This window comes from Mus pahari, chromosome 8 (assembly GCF_900095145.1).
Source record: "Mus pahari chromosome 8, PAHARI_EIJ_v1.1, whole genome shotgun sequence".
NCBI classification, from domain to species: domain Eukaryota; kingdom Metazoa; phylum Chordata; class Mammalia; order Rodentia; family Muridae; genus Mus; species Mus pahari.
The window spans coordinates 67821239-67842544 of NC_034597.1; the positions used below are offsets into that span (position 1 = coordinate 67821239).

Genomic DNA, 21306 nt, shown 5'->3' on the forward strand with positions numbered 1-21306 from the left:
GTCCCTCTTTAGCAGTAAATTCTGTTGACAAGGGTGGACATTTCTCAGCCCCAGGTTCCTGAGTGCTATCCTTGTTGGTGCTAAAGCTAGGAGTCCCTAGTGACTCTTTCTTTATGGAACACTTCCACTTTCTGTTCAGTGAGCACTGGATGAGAGAGGAGAAAGAGAGAGACAGGGAAAGAGAGAGAGAGAGAGAGAGAGAGAGAGAGAGAGAGAGATCCAGGCTATAGAGCCAGGATCCAGGAGCAGGGGANGAGAGAGAGAGAGAGAGAGAGAGAGAGAGAGAGAGAGAGAGAGAGAGAGATCTCCAGGCTATAGAGCCAGGATCCAGGAGCAGGGGACAGACCAAGCCTCTCTCCGCATATATCAAGAAGGGCTCACAACTGAAACTGGAATGTTTTTAGTCAGGAATTTCACTTGCTCTGCTCCAGGTTGGCTGAAGTCCTCTTTGTTCCCTTTCCAGCCTCAGCCTTCTGCTCTTATGTGTTTCTCTGTTGGGTGAGCTTCTCGCCTAAGCCACCAGTTCAGATCTAACTTCCTCAGAGAACTCCCCAACTCTAGGCCTGTTTTCCTGCTGGCACCCACTGAAGCAATCTTGGTCACCCATTCAGAACTCTAGACTGTGCCCCACCCCCTCTTCTCTCCCCCTAAGCCTCGCTGACGTGAAGTGGAAGCTCTGGGAGAGTGGAGGGCATGGAGACCTTGCTGCTCTGCGCTCACCTGTTGCCCCTCACAGCAGAGCCTCTGGCAGCATCCATAGGATGCCTGTGTTGAAGCACTGCATCTGTAACAGCATCAGGACCACCTTCCTGGTGTGATGAGGGCCTGCAGTGAGCAGCCTGCAGGGTTCTCCCTACCTGTGCAGAACTGATTCTGTGAGGCAGGCTTTTCAAACATTCCGTGGCTAAATGTCAGGGAGCAGCATCCTGTTCTGGGTTCGGGATTTGCTGTTCTTCTGAGCACAACTGATTCCATTTCCTCTTCCAGAGGCAAGGAAAGCATTGTCTTATTTAAAGGAACTGAACGTCTCTGAGGTCAACTTCCTGGCCATCTACACTTTTAGGGAACACTTCTTCTGTCCTAAGGTACTCATGGAAACTTAGAGGTCACGCAGTGTTTCTGTTGATACTCGACTGTCTTTAAGGGCACACTGATCTTTGCTTACTTAAAGCCTCTTATTCCTACACCATCATCTCCTTCCTGTGTCTCTTGACTGCTTCTTCAGTAGTCAAGGCCTGTAGTACATCCTTGTCTGCCATAAGGCCTGTTAGACAACATCACATTCTAATCCATATTTGTATCTATGATTATTATGCTGACAGACTACATTTATTCAAAACTCATGTGTGCCTCCTAGGGTTTCTCTCTCCATAACTTTTATTACCTGCAGCAGACCTACCACGCTGCTACTTTTTGTTCTCTGACACCTGTACCTATCGCCATCCTGTGGATGGGGAATGTGAGGCCACAGAGGAAACACTTACCAGTTAGAGAATCAGAGTGGGAACATTGCAGCCTTTCTGTATGACCTGCTACCCATCACATGCGCCCTCACACACAGGGAGATCTCCTTGCTCCCTGGGTTGGTTCCCTGGCCTCCTCTGCATGCTAATGGCAGATGTGATGAGGATCCTGCACAGAGCACAGCTAGTAGGTGATAGCACAAGCACAATGAACCCTGAAATAGAAGGCCTGGCTAATCGCTTGTGGAGATACAAAGGTAATCCTAGGAACTTGCTGGACTCCTTTACAATCAAGCAGTAATTGATAGATCTGCCCTTGGGACACACACTTGGAAGGGAAGCAAGGAAATAAATAAGAACAAGGTAGGGCTTGGTCATTTTTGAGTGACTTGCAGATAGACTGCAACAAGGGAATGGGGGGTGGGGTCAATGAACAGAGGGTGTTTCGACTCTATAAAACTCAAGAGACATTCACTACTGAGTTCTGTTGACCGTGTCACATAAGACACACATAATATCCAGTCAGAGCACACCACGACTGGGACCGGGCTAATATGTTTTATAGGAAGTGATGCATTGTTTAAAATTGCCTTTAAGAGGCTCAAGAAGTAGCTCAATAGGTAAGCAAGCATGAAGACCTGCGTTTCCATCCATATGAAAAAGCTGGATGTGGTCATGTTTCACTTGTACGCCCAGCATTGTAGAAGGCAGGAGCAGGAGACTCTCTGCAGCTTGCTGGTCTCCACCAGCATAGCTTCATTTACAGCAAGAAACCATGTCTCACAGCAATGAAGCTGACAGTTGCAGAGCAGAATGACAGAAATCTCCCCCTGGTCTCAGCTTGTATTCATGGGTGTGCACCTGCACCACACACATATATTGAACACAAACATGCATTCACACAAATAAAATGCCTCTCATTCTAGATAACTGTCTCCACTCCCAACAAAACCAAAGCTTTAGTCAGGTGGAAATTAAGAAAAATACTCTATAGAACCTGAAACGGATGATGGTTAGATTTCTTTGAAAGGGGTCTTAGATGTATCAACTGTCAAGCTCCATCAGCCCGACAGGAGAAAACAAAGAGTATTAATGCATAATTCAAAGGGAAAGCTGGTATCTGACAAACATTGCCTTATTAATGATGTAAAAGATATTGAAATTTAAAAGGCAGCCTATTCAATTGTCATCTGATGGCAGTCTAAACTGTTGGTGTAATCTCAGTGACGAAGAGCCTCCTGTTCTTGTGGAGAACCTTGGTTCCATTGCCAGGACCCAGATGGCTCACAACCCTGTGTGACTTCCATTCCAATAGATGCAGCGTCCTCTTCTGGCCTCCAAAGACACTGCACCCACGTTATGGTTACACATACATTCAGGGAAAATACTTGTACACATAATATAAAATAAAATAAAAAAAATAAACCCTAAACCATTGATGCCACCCAAAAGAAAAAAAATCTGCCACACTTTTCAAATGAATGCATATTGGGGAACTATTTTTTGAAGGCACTTTAGTTGCATTTATCCTAACACTACAGCTGTAACTGCCCTAAAGCATTTTGCATGTGTTTTGTAATAGTCAAGACTTGGAAGAAATCACACAGTGTACCAGTGGGGAGGCAGATGATCGCGTATCTGTTCAGCATGGTATAGCATGCATCTGTTCAGCATGATGTGGTACAGCATTGTATTAGTGAGACTTTCCCTGCTATGATACATTTTTAAGAAATAATTTAAAAGGAAGAATGATTTATTTTGACTCGAGGTTTTAGACGTTTTGGTCCATGTTTGCTTGCACCCATCCCTGTGGGGCCTGTGATAAGGCAGTTAGTTCATCATGGCGGAGCATGGACCATGTGATGGAGAAGCAGACATCCCATGGCATTCGGGAGGCAGAGAGAAGAGAAAAGACGGGGGGTCAAGATGTAGCTTTCCAGGGTATGCCCCCCCGGAACCTACTTCCTTCACCTCCACCCACTTCTTACTTTATGCTACCCCCGATAATGCCATGATCTGAATCCGTGGTTCCAGGGATCCATTGGTTAAATCACAGCCCTCGGCACGCAGACACTTCCCCGAAGTCCATCATCTGTGACTCAAGCCTTCAAGTCAAGAGTCTGTCCGAGACATTTCATATTTAAACCCAACAGCCAGATGCCAAGCAAAGCAAGCTGGTCTGTGCCAGCCATAAAGGGCAATGGTGCAGACCTCCTCTATGTAGTACATGCACATTTAAACGGAGTGACAGACGCTTCCACAGAGCTTAAACAGGCACCGGCAGATAGGCACACTCCCAAGTATACATTTATGTATGTTTGTATGCACGTAACTCAACCTGCATGCTTGCATGTATGTGGCTGAACATAATAATGTTTATGTCGATTATTTGGAAGGTGGAGCTGGTGAGAATGAAGCTGGAATTTCTTGGCAGGTTTTAATTTTTTTTTTTTAATTAATTGAAAATTTCTGGTTCTGTCATGTAGTAATCGTAAGAAAAGCCCTAGGGCATGCTTGACACTCTTACTGTGGAGATTTCATGCTAGTGTTTCTCAAAAGCTGGTTGACAGTTAACCTGATCCTACTCATAGGATGTTGTGATTTCTATTAGATATCAAACTTCTCAATTAAAACCTGCATCCAGCCTGCATCTTGCCAGGCTCCTCCACACAGGATGCTCCTCCCTCCCATGCTGCTCTGCTCCGTAGGTAGGGTAGGTAGGTGTGGCTCCTTTTCTACTGTTCTCCCCCTGCCAACTCAAAGTGAGTCTGCAGTGCCAACCCATATGCTCTCTGCAGTTAGGATCCATGCTGTGCTTGTTGTTCAGGGTTCCTTACTTGGGATTGGGGTAATTCACACACACCCCTCCCCCAAGCAGCAGCAGCAGCAGCAGCAGCAGCAGCAGCAGCAGCAGCAGCAGCAAGTTTAAGTAAGTACTCATCTCCATGAGATCCATCCACTGAGTTGGGTTGGCCTGTGACCTGCATACTGTCATCCCTGCCCTGCATAAAGTGAAGCTGTGTGGAGAACACTGGGTTCCAGTCCTGTTTGTAAAGAGCCAATGTTTAAAAAAAAAAACCAAAAACAGAACAGAACTCTACCAGAAAAGGCCTAGCACTGAAAAATCAAAGTGTGTGTGGTGTTGGGGTGTGATAGGGTTTAGGCAGGACTTAAATAAGAGTGCTTGTGTTGACTCATGTGATGACCACATGAGTTTTTATGACCCATGTCCTTTTCACATTGGAGGGGTCAGCAGGCCAGAGGGCATGTCTCATTGAGAGCTATTGACTGTGCCCTTGTTCTGGCCCAGCTGCTTCTGCAGGCGCTGGCCAGCACACTAGATGTGAATGAGTTCCAGACTTAGCTGAGAGGGAAGTGCAATGCGCTGGCAAAGCCCCTGGTATCAGATTTTTACCCCACATGTGGCATCCTTTTGGTTATAGAAGCCAAGTGGTTTACAGAGATAAGAGCATAAGTCAGAGGGGTGAAAGAAAGAAGAGCTTTCTCCTGTTGTGGAGAGGATATAAGTGGTTAAAAAAAAAGGGGGGGGGGAAGAAAAACTTTTATCAAAAGAAATGTCAGTCCTAAAGACCCTGTTGACTGGCTACTGAAAAGAAGTCTGCTAGCTTAAGTCAAAAATAGGAGCTTTCATATAAAAAAAAATTATCTCTCATTAATCACTGTATCTTTTGTTTGACTTCCTATCTAAATTATGCTACCATCATTAATTTAACGCTCATATAAATGTGGGTGCGGAGAAAATATAATGAATGGTCCCGCTCATGTCAGATGAAAAGTTAGAAGTGCCTTTCTGTCACAGAGGCAACAATAAGTCGAGGAAAGTCTGCAGCAGCAGCTAGGGCAAGTGGGTGGCTGACTCATCATGGTCTGGCAGGAAAGCAGTGAGCTGTCCCTGACACCAGCACAAACCTTGATCCATTCCAGAAACATCCTGGCTCCCTCCGAGCACAGGGCTGAGACGCTGGTCCAGCCTTGCCATGCCTCAAGGAAGCGAGCAGCCTGCTAATCGTTTTCAAATTAACTGCTGCTCGAACAAGGACACCCAGAGGAATAGTTGAGACTGAGGACTTCTCCTTGGCGGTTCAAACAGCGTCATCAGTATTTTGGTCGGTGGTCTTTGTGCTGAAAGTCTCACAGTTTTCAGAAAGGCACTTAGGGAGGAAGATGTTCCCTGAGCGGTTCACCTGGCAAAAGATACTTTGTAGGCTCTTTGAGTGGTCCTCTGGGCAGTTCAGCTCCAGGTTGGTTTCCCAGCACCCAGAATGGACCACAGGCACAGCCATCCAAGCAGCATGGCACAGAAGAAGTTCTCACGGGGGCGGGGGTGTCTCCTCCCACCACCTCCAGCTTAACTTCTCCTGATATACTGCAGTGGGGTACCTGATCTCAGTTGTCCTGAACTTTATAATGTGGGAGATAGAGAGAGTGTTGATGAATGCCAGTGCTGACTAGTTTAGGTCCAGAAGCCATGGATTCTTCTTGCCATTCTTGACTTCCCACCTCTAGCCCCAAAACAAGACTTCTGCTTTGAGCCTTGTCCTTAAGGCTACCAAAGCCAGCAGGTGCTCGGCTGTGACGTGACTTGGGATGCAGCCATTCCCCAGTGATGGATGAGGCAGGCTGGGTGCTGCACCTGAAAAAGAGCAATGACCCCTTCTTCGCCATGTCTCCTCCCACACAAGAGAGCTTGTCTACATCGTCAGTCACTCCTGCTCTTGCTAGGGAGTTCTTTTCCCAAAACAACCATCCTGCTGGAATCCCTTCCCTGAAGGTGTGACTTGCTTCTTGCTCTTCTGAAGGCCATTTCCTATGATAAGCAGCCGTCCTGTGAGCCAAAGACTCATTTAGGGGAGCCAGATCTTTAGCTAGTTAACTTTTTTTTTTTTTTCGAGACAGGGTTTCTCTGTATAGCTCTGGCTGTCCTGGAACTCACTCGGTAGACCAGGCTGGCCTCGAACTCAGAAATCCACCTGCCTCTGCCTCCCGAGTGCTGGGATTAAAGGCCTGCGCCACCAGGCCCGGCGCTAGTTAACTTTTGATGTGTATTTGCCTTTCTTAAAATTGTCGGCCTTTTCTGAGGCTAGACACTTCTGGACACTTTTAAAAACATATGATTATCATCAAGCTTGTCTAATATTTAAGTGCTTGAAAATATTTGTTCAACTAAAAAAAAAAAAAGCCTTAATTAATCACAAATGAACACTGCCAGTTGTTAGGAAGCTGAGAGTCTTCTAAACACATCTTAAGACCAGAGCTCTTACTTCCCAAGGTGGGAGAGAGTGGCAATAAATTAAACTCTCAAGAAAAACTATTCTAATTAAACACTACCAGTACACAGCAAAAGGGAGTCAAAATATTGTGTGTCTACCCCATGCCTTCTCAATAACTAAGGACAACACCCCAAGGGATTGGGTGATTTCTATGGTAACACTCTGCCAAATGGTAATTTGGGTTTTACTCCATGTAAGAAAAGACAAAGAGAAAAACCAGACAGGCAAGCCCAGAAACTTGTTTTAACTGTTAGCATCTTTTCCTGGGACCATCAGAGAGTAGGGGAGTGATTAAAGGGTTAGGGGACTTTATTGTTGTTCACCTCTTCTGATACAGGGAGAACTCGCTTCGGGACACTTGGTGCCATACAGTGAGTGTCCATCGCTGCCAAAGTGCTTTTCATCTTAGGGAATGGTACCCAGAGGGCAGTAACTTCAGCAATGTGAGTGGAGGGTGGTAGGAAGATTGAGAACTATCAGTTGGGTGAGGAAGCCAACTGTGACACCAAGACATCCTCCACTTTCTCTGATCTGTGCTCTCTCCAGAAAGCAGTCTATCATCCGGAGCTGCAGTGGAGCAGATTCATGCATATTTACCAGTTGCAAATTAGGACGTGCAGCCCGGAGGGGGGCTGCGCTCTTTGTCTTTCTGCTTTTCTTCCCTGGCTGATGATGCACTGCACTTTAAACACCCAGGACTCGGAGACTGCTTCAGGAACTTGTCATATTCCGTGTATACCAATAAGGTCTTTGTCATTTAAATGGAGTTTTATTTTCCAGTTTAGAAACTTGTAGGGTTTTCCTCCATCCTGTGTCAAGGCTTTGATGCAATGATTTATTAAGGTACTAGTGGAAATATTGATCCTGCTAATAGCTTCTGCCTGGCCTCACAATGTTTTACATTTTCCTCGTCTAAAAGACCATATTCCCTTTCTCCTCATCTGATTGACCATAAATGCTTTGGCCTTTTCCTCAGTAATTATCTCACTCACCAAGGCAGTGGGTAAAAGTCAAGTATTTATAGACTAATTAGTGAAGTCAACTCGTCTAAATAGAATGTTTTGCATAATATAAGGAAGTGCCAGAGAATACTGTGAAATTAGCAGAAGTGTGGTACTCAGAAAGTGGGGATGAAAAGACACAGTTAGGGACACTCGAGCTCCTGGTGGCAGCTGTCTCCTCTGTGACTACAAGGGCACAGCCAAAGGCATGCTTTCTTAAGGCACTATATTTTTTGTAGCAACTCACCTTAGGCTGTTTTCCTTCTTCTTGTTGTTGTTGTTGTTTTTAATTTTCAAAAACTTATCTGTTATGAAATGACATAATGAGCTTGGTTCTGAAAACAGGTTAAGTGCCACTGGTGTAATATCTGTAAGTATCTGGGGCCAGGGGTCAGGAATCCTGGCTCAAGGTGCAGAGAAGGTAGCTCAGCACAGAGGAAGCACTTGTTCAAACCTGAATACCCAAGTTCAATCCTTGGGACTCATGGAAAGGTAGGAGGAGAGAACTAACTCTTGAAAGTCGACCTCAGATTTTTACGTGCCTCATGACACATGCTCACCGGCACATGACACACATGATACACAACGTTCATTTGCACATTACACACACACACACACACACACACTAATACAAAACCAACACTTTTAAGGTTAAGAAAACAAAACACCGAAGATCCTTGGTTTTCATGCCTCCTCTGTAACCAGTTTTATACATTCTTGCATGGGCCACATGAGTCTTTTAGGTACCAATTTCTTTGTTTTGAAACTAGAGATACAAAAAAACATTATAGACATCAAGGCTGATATTGAATGCTAAATTACTGTGTAAAGTGTATGGAAGTATAGGAGCGTCACTTTTAAATAAAAGTCTGGAGGCGGCTCAGTGGTTAAGAGCACAGAATGTTCTTCCAGAGGACCTGGATTCCATTCCCAGCACCCACGTGGCAGCTCACGACTGTCTGTAACTCCAGTTCCAGGGAATCAAACACCCTCACACAGACACACACACAGGCAGAACACCAGTGGGCATAAGGTTAAAATAAATCACTAGAGAAAAAAATTTACTCCTTTAAAATAAAATAAAAAGGCATTTCCCGTGGAATGGAAGTCTGCTTAAGGTTTCTCTCAAGGTGGATGTAGACAGCTTGCATCCTAGAATGCCATTCAGGTAGTAGCAGTGCTCTATTCCTACGTGTGCTCCCGCTGATGGAGTGTACATTTTGTATACATTTTGGGAAAAGTGAAAAAAACTTACAGGAGTCACATTGGTAATGTTGCAAATATGCAGGAGTGTCTCAGTATGCAGACAAGTGCAATTGCTTCTGTGCCCCTTCCCGACAAGTGACATTTGTACACTTGGATAGATACTGTGTACTTTCTTGCAGTGTGCCAGGTCTAGAATGAGGAACAGGACCAACAACAAAAGCACTCGCCCACCTTCATTGAAGATCTCCAGGCCTTCCCCATACTGTGCTTTCTGATTGGTCAGTGTCCCTCACATCTTTAAATCCCCCTCCTTCTCATTCTTTGCAGGAACTAAGGATTTGCAAAACCAGAAGCCAAAGCAGGACTGAATCCCACAAGAGGGATCAAGACAGGAGTGACCAGCCACTGTAAGTGAGCTGGCTCCCAAGGGGCTGGTGAGTATTCCAAGCCACAGAGACCAGAGCTTCAGCCAAGGATCCAGCCCAGGCTGCCTTAAGAACATAGCTTCCCTGTTCCCACCTCCCTGTGTGCCCCTTGGAATAATGGTGGCCCTGCATTCGCTGCACCTGTGCTGTTATTGCATAGACTACTCAGTACGTTTCCCAGTTCTGCACGGTTGTCACTGCAGGAGCCATCCAGACCTAAATCAAATAGTAACACTTGCATTCAGTTGTGGTGCCATCATTTGGGTCTTCCTTCCCACACTGGGTTTGCCTCACACTCATGCTTAAGTTCCAGTGGCGGAATTAGGTTGCCCATGACTGCTCACATTGCCCCGTTTATTTCAGTGCTATCCAGTACCCCCTCTCTGCCCCCGTTCTGCCTTCTACAGAAAAGCATAGCCTCCAGAATCAACTTTTTTCCCAGGGTACTCCAAGATGCGTGGTTTTGTTTTGTTTTGTTTACGATGACAGTGGTAGTAGTGGTGATGGTGAATGATTAAATCAGGACAAAACCACATCCCTAAACTAGTTTATGTTAAGGTTCCTGTGGCTGACTGAGCTTCACCCTTAACCAGGGGTGTGTTTCTACTCTAAAGCTGAGAGGCTTCAAAATCATTTGGCCGAGGTATGATTTGTTTATCCATTTTCTCAGCAGAGGACTGAATCCCTAGTCTGCCCTTGATGTGAGTGAAGTCAGGTGGGTCTTAGGCATGGACTGGTGCTTCTGCACATAGGTGGAAGGTTACAGCCTTCCAGTTATGACCTAGGCAGAGAGTATTACATCACCTTTATCATTTATATACTATTTATTCCCAGAATAGCCAAGATCTTACTTGAGTTGATCCTGTAGGCAGCAACAATCTCAGTAAATGGGTGTGGGGCGGGGAGGGGAGTTATAGAGATGAAAGAAAGACAGAGGAGGGTGAAGGGCAGCCAGAGCTTAACCTTAACCCACAGTCTGTGCTGGCCCTGGGAGTCTGTGTAAAGGAGAAAGGGAAGGGGTTGGAAGGAGGGCACAGGAAAGGGGGAGAAGGCTCTTTGAATACAGCAAAAGCCTCCAGGCTAATGAATATGTTATGGTGTGTTGTTTATCTCCTGGACTAGAGGTGAGCCCTTTTCCATGGCTGCTAGGATTTTCAAAAATGAATCAGCTTGTGGCCTCCCTTGTATACCCCCTCCATGCCCTTCAGGACATCAGAGAAGTCTCCCTCAGCGAGATTGAGGCTGCCAATGAATACTTCAGCACTTTTCTTTTTAAGCATTTGCCTGCCTAAGTCCAAGCCCTCGAAGAGGGTTGTTGAGAGCTCAGAAGTCTACCAGAACAACAGGGTTGAAGGGCCTTGGCCCATCAGAGAAAGAGAGCAGACAGATTCAGGTGTCAGAATCTGGGGTAGAGATGAAAGCAGGGACAGTCCACCCAGGCAGGCCAGAAAGACACTGAAATACAAGGGGGTTCCAGTTTCTGAAATTCAGCTTCTGAGCGTTTGTGTGTGTGTGTGTGTGTGTGTGTGTGTGTGTGTGTGCGTGTGCGTGTGCGTGTGTAAAGAATTGAAGTGCTTATTGAGTGTCCTCTAACTGGAAATGCCTTCACTCTATAGCTCAGGGGCAACCATGCTGGCCACGCTTCCCTGGGCTGCCTGAGGTATCCATGGAAGGATCCAGCTTAGGGAATCCCCAGGAGACTAGAGTAGCAACTGTAGCATCAGGACATTGGGTGTAATTGAAGTTGCTATCGAGGTACTGTGTGCTCTTCTGCTCTATGGTCCTGGTGTCATCAAATGCAGCCACCAGGTATTGCAGCTTCTAAAGTCTGAGTGCATTGCAATGCACCTTTTTAGATAAAAGTGGTTTGGCCATATAAAAATGCTTCATAGCTTTGAAATATCTGTAGCATTATGAAACAAACATGCCCTGTAATTGTAAGAAGACAAGTCCCCAAACCTAGTTTAATAGTTCCTTCCTGGAGTCTCAGTTTTGGCCACTGCCAGCTCTGTTCCGTTAGGTGAGAATACTTGGAGCAGGATTTGGAAAAGCATTTCTTGGAGAGATAAAAATCTCTAATTTTCCCTTAATTAAAAACTTCACATGTAAAGTCTGTGGGATGGCTCAGTAGGTTAAGGGGCTTGCCACTCAGCCTGACAGCCTGAGTTTGATTCTAGGTGCTCACATGATAGAAGGGGAGAACCAACTGTCTGCTATTTAATCTACTTATGTTTACTGTGGCTCATACCCATAAACATATCATATATGCACACATATAGTAATAATAATTGAATAAGTTATATAAAAGCTCTCTTGTCTATGGCAATCCAGGGATTCCAAAGATGTTCCTGGAATCCCACAGAATTACACCAGGAGCCTATTCTCTAAAAATTATGGATTATTTATGATCTAACTCTCTCACACACACACACACACACACACACACAATCAACACACACACACACACACAATCAGTAGCCGTACTTTGTGACATGAAAGTCTTGCCTTGAATAGCACAAGCTGATGGTTTAAATTACTGTTGTGATATCGCACAAGGTTTATTGAACCAAGATAGTTAACTCTCTTAAGGCAACACAAAGCACAAATTCTCAGCCATATACCAGTATCCTGAAAAGAGATGTTAGAGGTTTTAAGGGAAAAGTTACTGTGGTATTCATTGGGTGTGCGATTGTGGGGATGTCACTTAGCACCCTGGAGGCCCCCATTTCCTCGTGTACTTGTGGTGGCTGAGTGCGGCACCGAGCTACCTTGAGATGCATATACAATCCCATCCAGTCTCAGGAATTCGGTGGACTTTGTTTATACTAGGATATAAGGTAAGAATGCCATGTAAGCAGAACCCTTGCAATGCCTCGCAGGGAACAGCACACTTGGGGCTCTCTGTCTCCTTGTCCTGTCTGGAGGGAGCCGCTGTCTAGCCAAGTCCTCCCAGAGCTACGGGTGGGTACTTAGTTGCATTTGGACAATTCTTATTTGTGGGCAACAAATTCAGTATTGTGCCTTATACCCTGAGCCTCGCACCTCGATGTTAGTCTCTCCTGAAACTGGAAGACATGACTGTAGACGTCAAAGCAGCCCAAGGGCCTGGTTATCCCACAGTGGTCCTGAAATTTGCAATTCTAGAACCGGGCTACTGTAGAAAGATGTCGTTTATATTGGAGACCTGAGAGGTTCAGAACACATGCACTTGCAAAAGCCTCTGAGAGGCTTAGAACCCACACACATGTGCAAAAGCCTTCTGAGAGGCTTAGAACCCACACACATGTGCAAAAGCCTCTGAGAGNTCTGAGAGGCTTAGAACCCACACACATGTGCAAAAGCCTCTGAGAGGCTTAGAACCCACACACATGTGCAAAAGCCTTCTGAGAGGCTGAAACATGCACACATGCACACACACATGTGTAAAAGTCTTCTCTAGAATCTACTTTGACAGCCAGGATATTTAAAATACTTGTAAATTTCAGCTATGTTAAAAATAAAACGTCATCCAGAAAGTCACGCATTATGCCCCACCCACCCACCCCCCAGGCTGTTTTTGCATGAATTGTCTTTGATCATAGCGGAAGCGAAACGTCTGTTTTGGTGAAGTGGGGAGATGGACTGGAGATATAGATGAAGCTGGTAATAATAATCGTAGTAAGTTTACTAGCTTTGGGGTTAAACACAAGAACCGGACACCTGGGGGGCAAAGACCATCTTTGTTGACTTATCAGAGATTTGCTTTTTTGGTTGTTGTTGTTGCTTTAATTTAAATCACTGATATTTTGATGTGATATAACTAATATCAGGATCAGGGCTGACTTGTATCCTCTGGGGTTCACAGCCACGCCTTGCCATTAGCAGAGCCTCCCACTTTCTGAGCTTCATTTCTGGAGGTTTGCTCTCCTTTGGCCCTAGTCTAGGTTTTGTGAGCATCTAAAACTGCAGGGATGTAGTTCAGCAGCTATGGTTTGTAATAGCTGATCACAGTTGTTAACTCAAAGGCGTCGATTCAGATAGTAAAACTTCCCGAGTTTCTTATAGGCCAGATTCCCAGACGGAAGTATTCCCTTTGGACTGAAAGGAACCACAACTGTACCTGCGCTGATCTTATCTAATGACTAAATAGCATGTTCACTTCCTGCTCCTTCTTTTTGATGTCTTTATCAGCTCTGCGTTTCAATCAGAGACAACGTTTATCTTCACATCATTAAGGAATATATTTAAAGTTTGCGTTTCTTCCACGGTGTCTTGTCATTTGCTGGCAGCATGTAGTATGCCCTACCGGACTCTGTGGCTTTTGTGAAATCATTTCGTTTCTGTGCTTTTTGTCTTTTGGTTTGGAAGCCATAGTAGATAGAGTCTTAAGAAAATGAACTTGAGAAAAACAAACACAAAAGCAGGTGGTGGTGGTAGTGGTAAGCCCTTCTCTTCTAGAAGCAAGATTCAGATTCCATTACCTCTTACCTCCCAGTCAATGGACAGGTCTAGGCCGACGTTCTCTGAGACATCAGTTGTCAGTCGTCAGCTCCGAGGCCAGAAGATGCGCCAGGCTGATTGTTCTGTGATTTTATGGTTGGCTGAGCCAGCTTAACCAACAATGCTGCGGGAACAATAAGCCTCAACAGACCCAAGGGGAGGGTTGACAGCTCAGATAGGAAGTGGGTGGTGGCGCCCTACCTGTGTCTGTGCTTCTGAGAGGGCACAGGCTTCCCTGGAATCCCGCTGACAGTGCCACTGACAGCGGGACCAGGCAAACCGGTCTGTCCGGGGATTCTCGAGGGCGGGGAGTTTATGGGGTTTTATCGATTCTTTCTGGATAGTTTCTGTTAAAGTCACCGAGATCATAGGGATAAGTATAGTTGTGAGAGAACTTTTATTGTTTACAGTTGGTTTATTTAGAACAAATTGCCTCTTTTTCTCCATTGAACAACGAACAGTGAGACAAAGGGGATGGGGAGCATGCGCGTTGCGGTCACGCGGTCAAAGTTTGTGGGTGTGAAACTTCAGAAGGTGCCTGAGCTGAAGATAGACAGAAAGGACATTGGTTTGCTTCAGGTCCCTCCTAAACCTTTCCCTTGCCCTGAGAGTAGCACACGATTCCCCTTCTGTACCCACAAGCCCCTGTTTGTTTTGTTTTGTCTCTTCCAACCAACTTTTCTATGAGGGCGGAGAACTTACTCATCTCTGGATTCCCAGGAGCTCAGTATTTATTAACTTACATTCCTATATGGTCTCCACCAATACTGAATGCAGGAACTATTTTTAAAGATTTATTTGTTTGTTTTATGTATGAGTACACCATTGCCCTCTTTTCAGACACACCAGAAGAGGGCATCACATCTCTTTACAGATGGTTGTGAGCTACCATGTATGTGGTTGCTGGGATTTGAACTCAGGACCTCTGGAAATGTAGTCAGTGCTTTTAACCGCTGAGCCATCTCTCCAGGCCCAGCTCCCAACGCGGGAACTTTAAAGACCTGATTAAGTGAGGATGCAGCACCTTATGTTTCACATAAGCATTTTTTTTTTTTTTTTTTTTTTTTTTTTGTCTCCTGCCATTTAAGAGCAGGTAGTGCAACCAGGATCTGTTTATTCCCCCTGGAAATGGGGGCAGAAAGGGAAGGAAAGGTCACAGCTGGTAGTCTGCCAAAGAACTGGGAATGGGAATGGGGGCTTGCATTTAGAGGAGGGGCTGTGAAGATCTGAAGCCTGCATGGCTGGTAGGTTCCCAGTTGGAGGCTGAGGCAGGGATGGGGTGGTAAGGGAGGCTGTAGGAAATCTGTGTGCTCTCTGGGAGATGGGGGCAGTGAGGAAGGGGAAGCCCCAGCAGGTGATTTGCTGCGGAGCTGGGATGAGTCTTGGAGATTGGATATAGTTGCTTAAGGCCCTCTCAGTACCTCTCAGGGTCCCTGGAGCTCAGTCAGGATAAGGTGGCTGACTTCATTGAGTCAGGTAGAAGGAGGAAAATGTACAATTGGACATCTATTGCCTGTGTAGAGGATATATGAATAGCATCCTTTTCCATCCCCAAGGAGCGGGTGCCCTGCCACACAGCTCCTCCAAAATATCAACAGCACCTCCAAAGGTTCTGGTCTTGCTATATTTGTGCCTTCAGTTTTATTTCATTCATTCATTCATTCATTCATTCATTCATTCATTCATTCATTCAGTTTGTCCACTTATCCATCCTTCCTGCCAGTTACCAGAAAGTAGGTGACTCCTCACAGGAGCTGGGGCCTCGGGTCCCAGAGGTTGTTTAGTATCCTCCCCCTTCCCACCCCCATTGAAACATTCCCTACAGGGGCCACTGTCTATGGCATGAGAAAGGAGGCAGAAGCTTGACAAAGACTACTTTCATGTGAGTGCTTAATTGCAGGATAGTCAGCCAACGGCCACCCTAGGTCAACTGGACAAGGCAACTGCAGACCGTTGCATCATTTTCATGATCCCCTTGAAGACTGTGTGAGGGGGGGAAAGCTCAGTGTGGCTCCACCCCCTTGGGGACCCTTTAGAGAAGGCTGTCATCTTACTCAAGTACAGGTGGCCTGTTTTGCCCAAGGTCTCACTTTGTTTCAATTCTGCCTGGAACTGCTTTGAGATGGCAGAGAGACGTTCAGAGGATACGTCTCAACTCCCCTGGACCCACTGGTACTTCTGGCTGGTGGGGGGCTGGGGGAGTGTCGGTCATTGGAGAGGTGACTTTGGAGGATACCCAAGGGGGATGGGCTAGTGATTTAGTGGACAGACCAATGGGTGATGGTGGGTGGTGGCTGTACACTGAAGGGAGCGGAAGAAATGTTTTTCAAAGAAACCAATTACTGGCTCTATGTGAGAGAGCTTGTTTCAAACCCAAGCAACGGTTCCTTCTTCTCACTTAGTTCTTTTCTTTGGAGCTAAGCAAACCCACCTTTCCCTGCCTGGGCCCCCACGGACCAGCAGCTGCTTTCAGTTATTAGCCTCTTCCCAGAGCCAAGGAACACACATTACAGTCCTGCCTGGTAAGGTGACACTTCCTTGAGGAAGCTTGACTTTTGTCCCAGTGGTAGCCCTATTGTTACTGGTGGTTCTCAAGAGGCTTGTATCTCTACTCCCGGTGTTTAGCAAGCTCCTCAAAGCATAGTGATCAGGCTTACCGTTGTTTGGACAATAAGCTCATTGTGTTGATTTCTGTCTGCTTTCATCAAGCAAGGCCTGTGGCTATGACCATGCCCTGCCCCAAGGAGAAGAAAATAGAGGAGCTGTGGTCTTCAGGGCCGTGGAAAGCAGGGTGCTTGTTTGGATGTCAAGCGATCAAGAAGCAGTTGCCTATACCCAGCTTCTCATTTTATCAGAATTTTTAAAAACTTAAATGCCTAACTTTTGTCTACATTTGGCACCAATCATCTCTTGGCAATAAATGCAACAGTGCTAACATTAATTTTCAGCCAAAGAAACGGAGGCTCGGAGCAGGCGAATGTCTCTCCGGGTCTGCAGCGCTGGGGAATCACCCTGGCTGGCCATGCTCTCGCCGTTCTGTAGGACAGTAATCTAGATGGGGATGTGTTTCCAAGTCGAGCCACCCCGGCCGCTAATTGATGAGGTCATCTATGGAAGCGATGAAGGGGGGGAGATGACCTTGACCGTCTTTAAAGGTGCGCCTGTGGCTAAGGGATGTGAAGACTGTTAAACAGAATCAGTGTGAGGTGTAGGAGATAACTGGGCATTTCTGGACAGTCAGAATCCATGTTTTCTTCTATGCTCCATTTTTAGTAACAAAAAATGAAAAAAATAATCTGTGCTTTATAATGAAGATAAAAAATACAAGCAAAAAGCTGACCAAAAGGTCTTCGTGTAGCAGCCCTTACGGTTGGAAGGAGGGGCAGGGAGACTAGATACTGGACCTTGGTGATTCTGGGCCATGAGCCATGCATGGTATATAAAGCATTGGATAGGAGAACTCAGTGCCCTCGCTGGCATATTCCTATACAATATACTACTGTTTTGTAATTAATTACCCTCCCCCCAGGTATCTTCTCCTTTCTCTTTATACCCAGGAGAACCATCTTGATGACAGACAGCAGACACTGTCACCCTGCCCCACCCCCCACCCCCGTTCCTTTCTCCCCACTTGTCCATGTCCGGCAAACGTACACCTTCGACAAAGGTACACCTTCTTCTCCGGTGGAGACTGAATCTGTCTCCCCAAATACACATCCTAACCACTGAAGCAGTGGAGCGGGGAGGTGGGGCTTTGAGATGTGATTTGGTCCTGAGAGAAACCCTCTCAGAAATGGGAAAGGTCCCAAGGGCGTGCCCTCCCCCACTGTGCTGCGGGAGTACACAGCCTGAAGTCCGCAGTCTGTGAACCAGGAAGCAGCCCCCAGTCAGGCACCAAGTCAGCCAGCACCTTGAGCTTGGACTTCACAGCCTGTTGTTTATAAGTCAGTGGTCTTGTGCCACAGAAACCGGAATGCACTGCGACACGCCCCCAACCACACCCCTGTGCCTGAAACCCCGAAGACCTTTGGTATCCGCACTACTGCCCTTTGTAGCTGAGAGGTGTATGCCCTGCTCATTGGTGCTGCGCACGCAGTTCGCGGTACCGAGGGTGTTCGCACAGGCAAAAGAAGTCTCTCTCTCTCTCTTTTTTTTTTTTTTTTTTTTAGGGAGACTTTTTGACATAGTTTTCATAACTGTAAAGAAAAACTTTCACCGCGACTCCACAGCCTTCTAATCCTATCCGGAAGTTTTTCTTTACATTTTGGAGCTCAAAATTTGAAAACCCGGGTGCAGTCAGGGCCCTGTAAGTGCTTTGTGGGTTATCATTTCTCAACTGTAAATTTGGTTTTTATTCACAGAAATGCCTCTTTTGAAAGCTGTAGTGCTGGGATGTTAAATTAAAGACAGACATAGAAATTGTCTTTCTGCGGGATTATCTCTTTCGATTTTCTTTTCTTGTGTATGTGAAAAATGCATTCACACAAAACTTCTGGCTTTCCTTTCTTTGGCGGCAATGTCAACTTGGCCTGAGCTGTGGGGTTTTCTGACTGAATTGTGTCCTGCTTTTTGTGAAAAGAATAGTCTGTGGTGTGCTGTTTAGTTACACTTGAAATCGTTTTCATTAAAACTTCAGGGAAAAAATATTAAGGAGAGGTTGAGGAAGTTGGAACTATAAGAGATTATCAAAAGCTTGCCATTTTTCAAATGTATTAAGTGGATGGAAATAAGACACAAGAATAAACAGTGAATTTGCTGAGTGTTCTGAAAGTACTGGGTTTAACTGTGGATATACAATTACCGCAGGGTACTCCTGCTGAGGCTCTGGACTGCTAAAACTCACAGCTTTCCTTCTGGAACCCATCTTCTCTCCTAGGCAGGCATTGGGAAGGGCTCTCCCTCAGAGGCGAGCCTTTCCATCTGGTGGGATAGGATAGGAGGCTACTGGAATACTTTCTTATTGTCTGTTCCACTCCCTTCTTGCCTTTTTTGCTCCATTCTCAGTACAGCAGTTTCAAGTCAATGAACAGACTAGTGATGTAGGTTGGGGGTAGAGCACTTGACTACTAACAAAGCATGGGTTTAGTTCCCAGCCCTGGAAGAAGCTTATAGGCAAAGCCCAGGAGGCCCATGCCCTGGGCACTAGGAAGGATGCTTCTAACAGAGTCCACAGTTCCCCAAAGCACTGCAAGGATGAAGCTTCTACCAGTTTTTCTCCTTGCCTCCTGGTCTCCTTTCCATTCTCTTAATTATCGTGAGCATCTCTGTCCCCCCCCCGCCCCGCCCCGCAAGGCCTTCCATGTACCTTTGTGTGACAAATATCACGTTTTGTTTCTTTAAAAGGATCTCCTTTGGGAGACTACATGTGTATTGTTTATTTTATACAGAAGCCAAAATTCTTTTCTAACACCAAGTTTAAGAGTTTTTTCTATCATGTGATTTGTGGATGATCTTCAATGCAAACATGTCTTGTAACATGTTTTTACTAAAACCAGTGTTGACTGAGAACATTATAGTTTCTAGAATACTTATAGGAATTTCACTTAAATTTGGTTAATCCTCCTTTGGAGATGGGAAGATGATAGACTTAAAGCCAAATATGTTAGCAATCATATAAATTATAAATATGGGTACTGCTCCAGTTAGACAACACCATCAGATTACACATTCAGTTCAACCTTACTTTCAAGAGCTACATCTAGAATTAAGTAAACTTCAAGAAATAGCAATATCTAGAAATAAGCAAATAATACCAAAAATGCAAACACTAAGTTCTCATGTATAAAAGAGTCATAATAAGACTGCTAATACCAACAAGCCTTGGAAAAAATTACCTGTCATAAAATTACAGTTTCTAACTCTGAAAGCTCGACTCCATGAGGAAGTTAAAATAATCCAGGATCTTCACCCAATGGTTTCCAAGCTCATGAAAGCACAGACTGATAGAACCGAGAGGAGAAATAGAGAACTGTAAAGATAGGAAGAGGTCCTGATTTCTTTTACTGATTGAGTGCTTTGTAAAGTAAGAATTTTGAAAGTTTCTACAACGTGATAAACTTTACTTGGGGGCACAGAGACATCAAACACACACATATAGAAAAATCATGTTTTTTCCAGTACACGTGGAACATCTTTTCTTTAAAAAAGAAAAGAGTTATGTAAGTACACTGTAGCTGACTTCAGACACACCAGAAGAGGGCATCAGATCTCATTACAGGTAGTAATGAGTCACCATGTGGTTGCTGGGATTTGAACTCAGGACCTTCAGAAAAGCAGTCAGATGTTCTTACCCACTGAGTCATCTCACCAGCCCAGAAGATCTTTTCTTAAACTTGGCTAGCTAGTGGATGAAAGTAACAAATTCGAAAGTACTGGATTTAAGTATGAGAAGGGTTAAATTTGACTGTGATTCTCTCAAACTATAAATCAGCAACACTACTTCTGAAAGTAATAGTAAAATCTTAAGTATTCCCACATTGTAAAATTAAAATTATATTTCAAACTAAACAATGGGTTGGAAAGGAAATTGCAATGCAGTATCAAAAATTTTATATGATATTAAAATTTTGACATATAAAAAGTTTAAATTCAACTAATGCTATCTTTAAGGGAAATTTATAGTTTTAAATGAGTATTAGAAGAACTAGGGGCAGAAAATGATGAAATTGGGATTAAAGGAACAATGTACAGAATTAGTCAAGCAAAGAGCTAGTTCTTTGAAAAAATAAACAAATTTGACAAACCCATAGCCAAACTAACCAAAGAGAAAGCAGACACAAGTGTTAAAAATAAAAAGGGAGTGGAGATATTACCATATCTAACTTAGCTTACAGTCAGCTATTATTTAGCAGAGCATGGAACTGCTACATGCAGACCCAGGGGAAAGAACAGAGGACCCTCAAACACAGAGCTGTGGCCACAAAGTTTCTGACAAAATGGTCATAAACACGCAGGAGAGAAAAAACAGCTTCTTTAACAAATGATGCTGGGAAAACCTGATTTCCCGTGTAGGAAATAAAGATAAAGCCGTGGTTTCCACCTTATACAAAAATCAATTCAAAATTGATCAAAGAGCTTAATATAAGACCTGAAAGTCTGAAATTACTGGAGAAAAACAAAAGAAAAGAGTACTTCAATGCAGAGGCAGAGGTAAGAGCTTTCTGAGAGGAACTCCAGTGGCCAGGAAGTAATCCTATGGATTTACAAATGGGATTCTGTTATATTTAAAAGATTCTAAGAAACCGAAGAATCAAAACCATACACAAGGGGTCTGGAGACATGGCTCAGCAGTTAAGAGTGCTGGCTGCTTTTCTGTGGAACCCGATTCAGTTCCCAGCACCCACATCAGATGCCTTCTGCTGGCCTCTGTGGGCAGCCCATATGAGTGGCAGACCTGCCATACACGTTAAAAATAAAATGTTTTTCTTTTTTTAGATTAAAA

General features: G+C 44.8%; 1 protein-coding gene across 5 annotated transcripts in view; it reads left to right on the forward strand.

Moving 5' to 3' along the window:
* Window positions 1-21306, forward strand: part of Enox1 (ecto-NOX disulfide-thiol exchanger 1) — a 549637-nt gene that overhangs the window by 209669 nt on the left and 318662 nt on the right. For all 5 annotated transcript variants that reach the window (XM_021202858.2, XM_021202859.2, XM_029541528.1 and 2 more), the window contains one exon: window positions 9289-9395. The gene's annotated coding sequence lies outside the window, so the exon portion shown is untranslated. The remainder of the gene's footprint in view (window positions 1-9288; window positions 9396-21306) is intronic.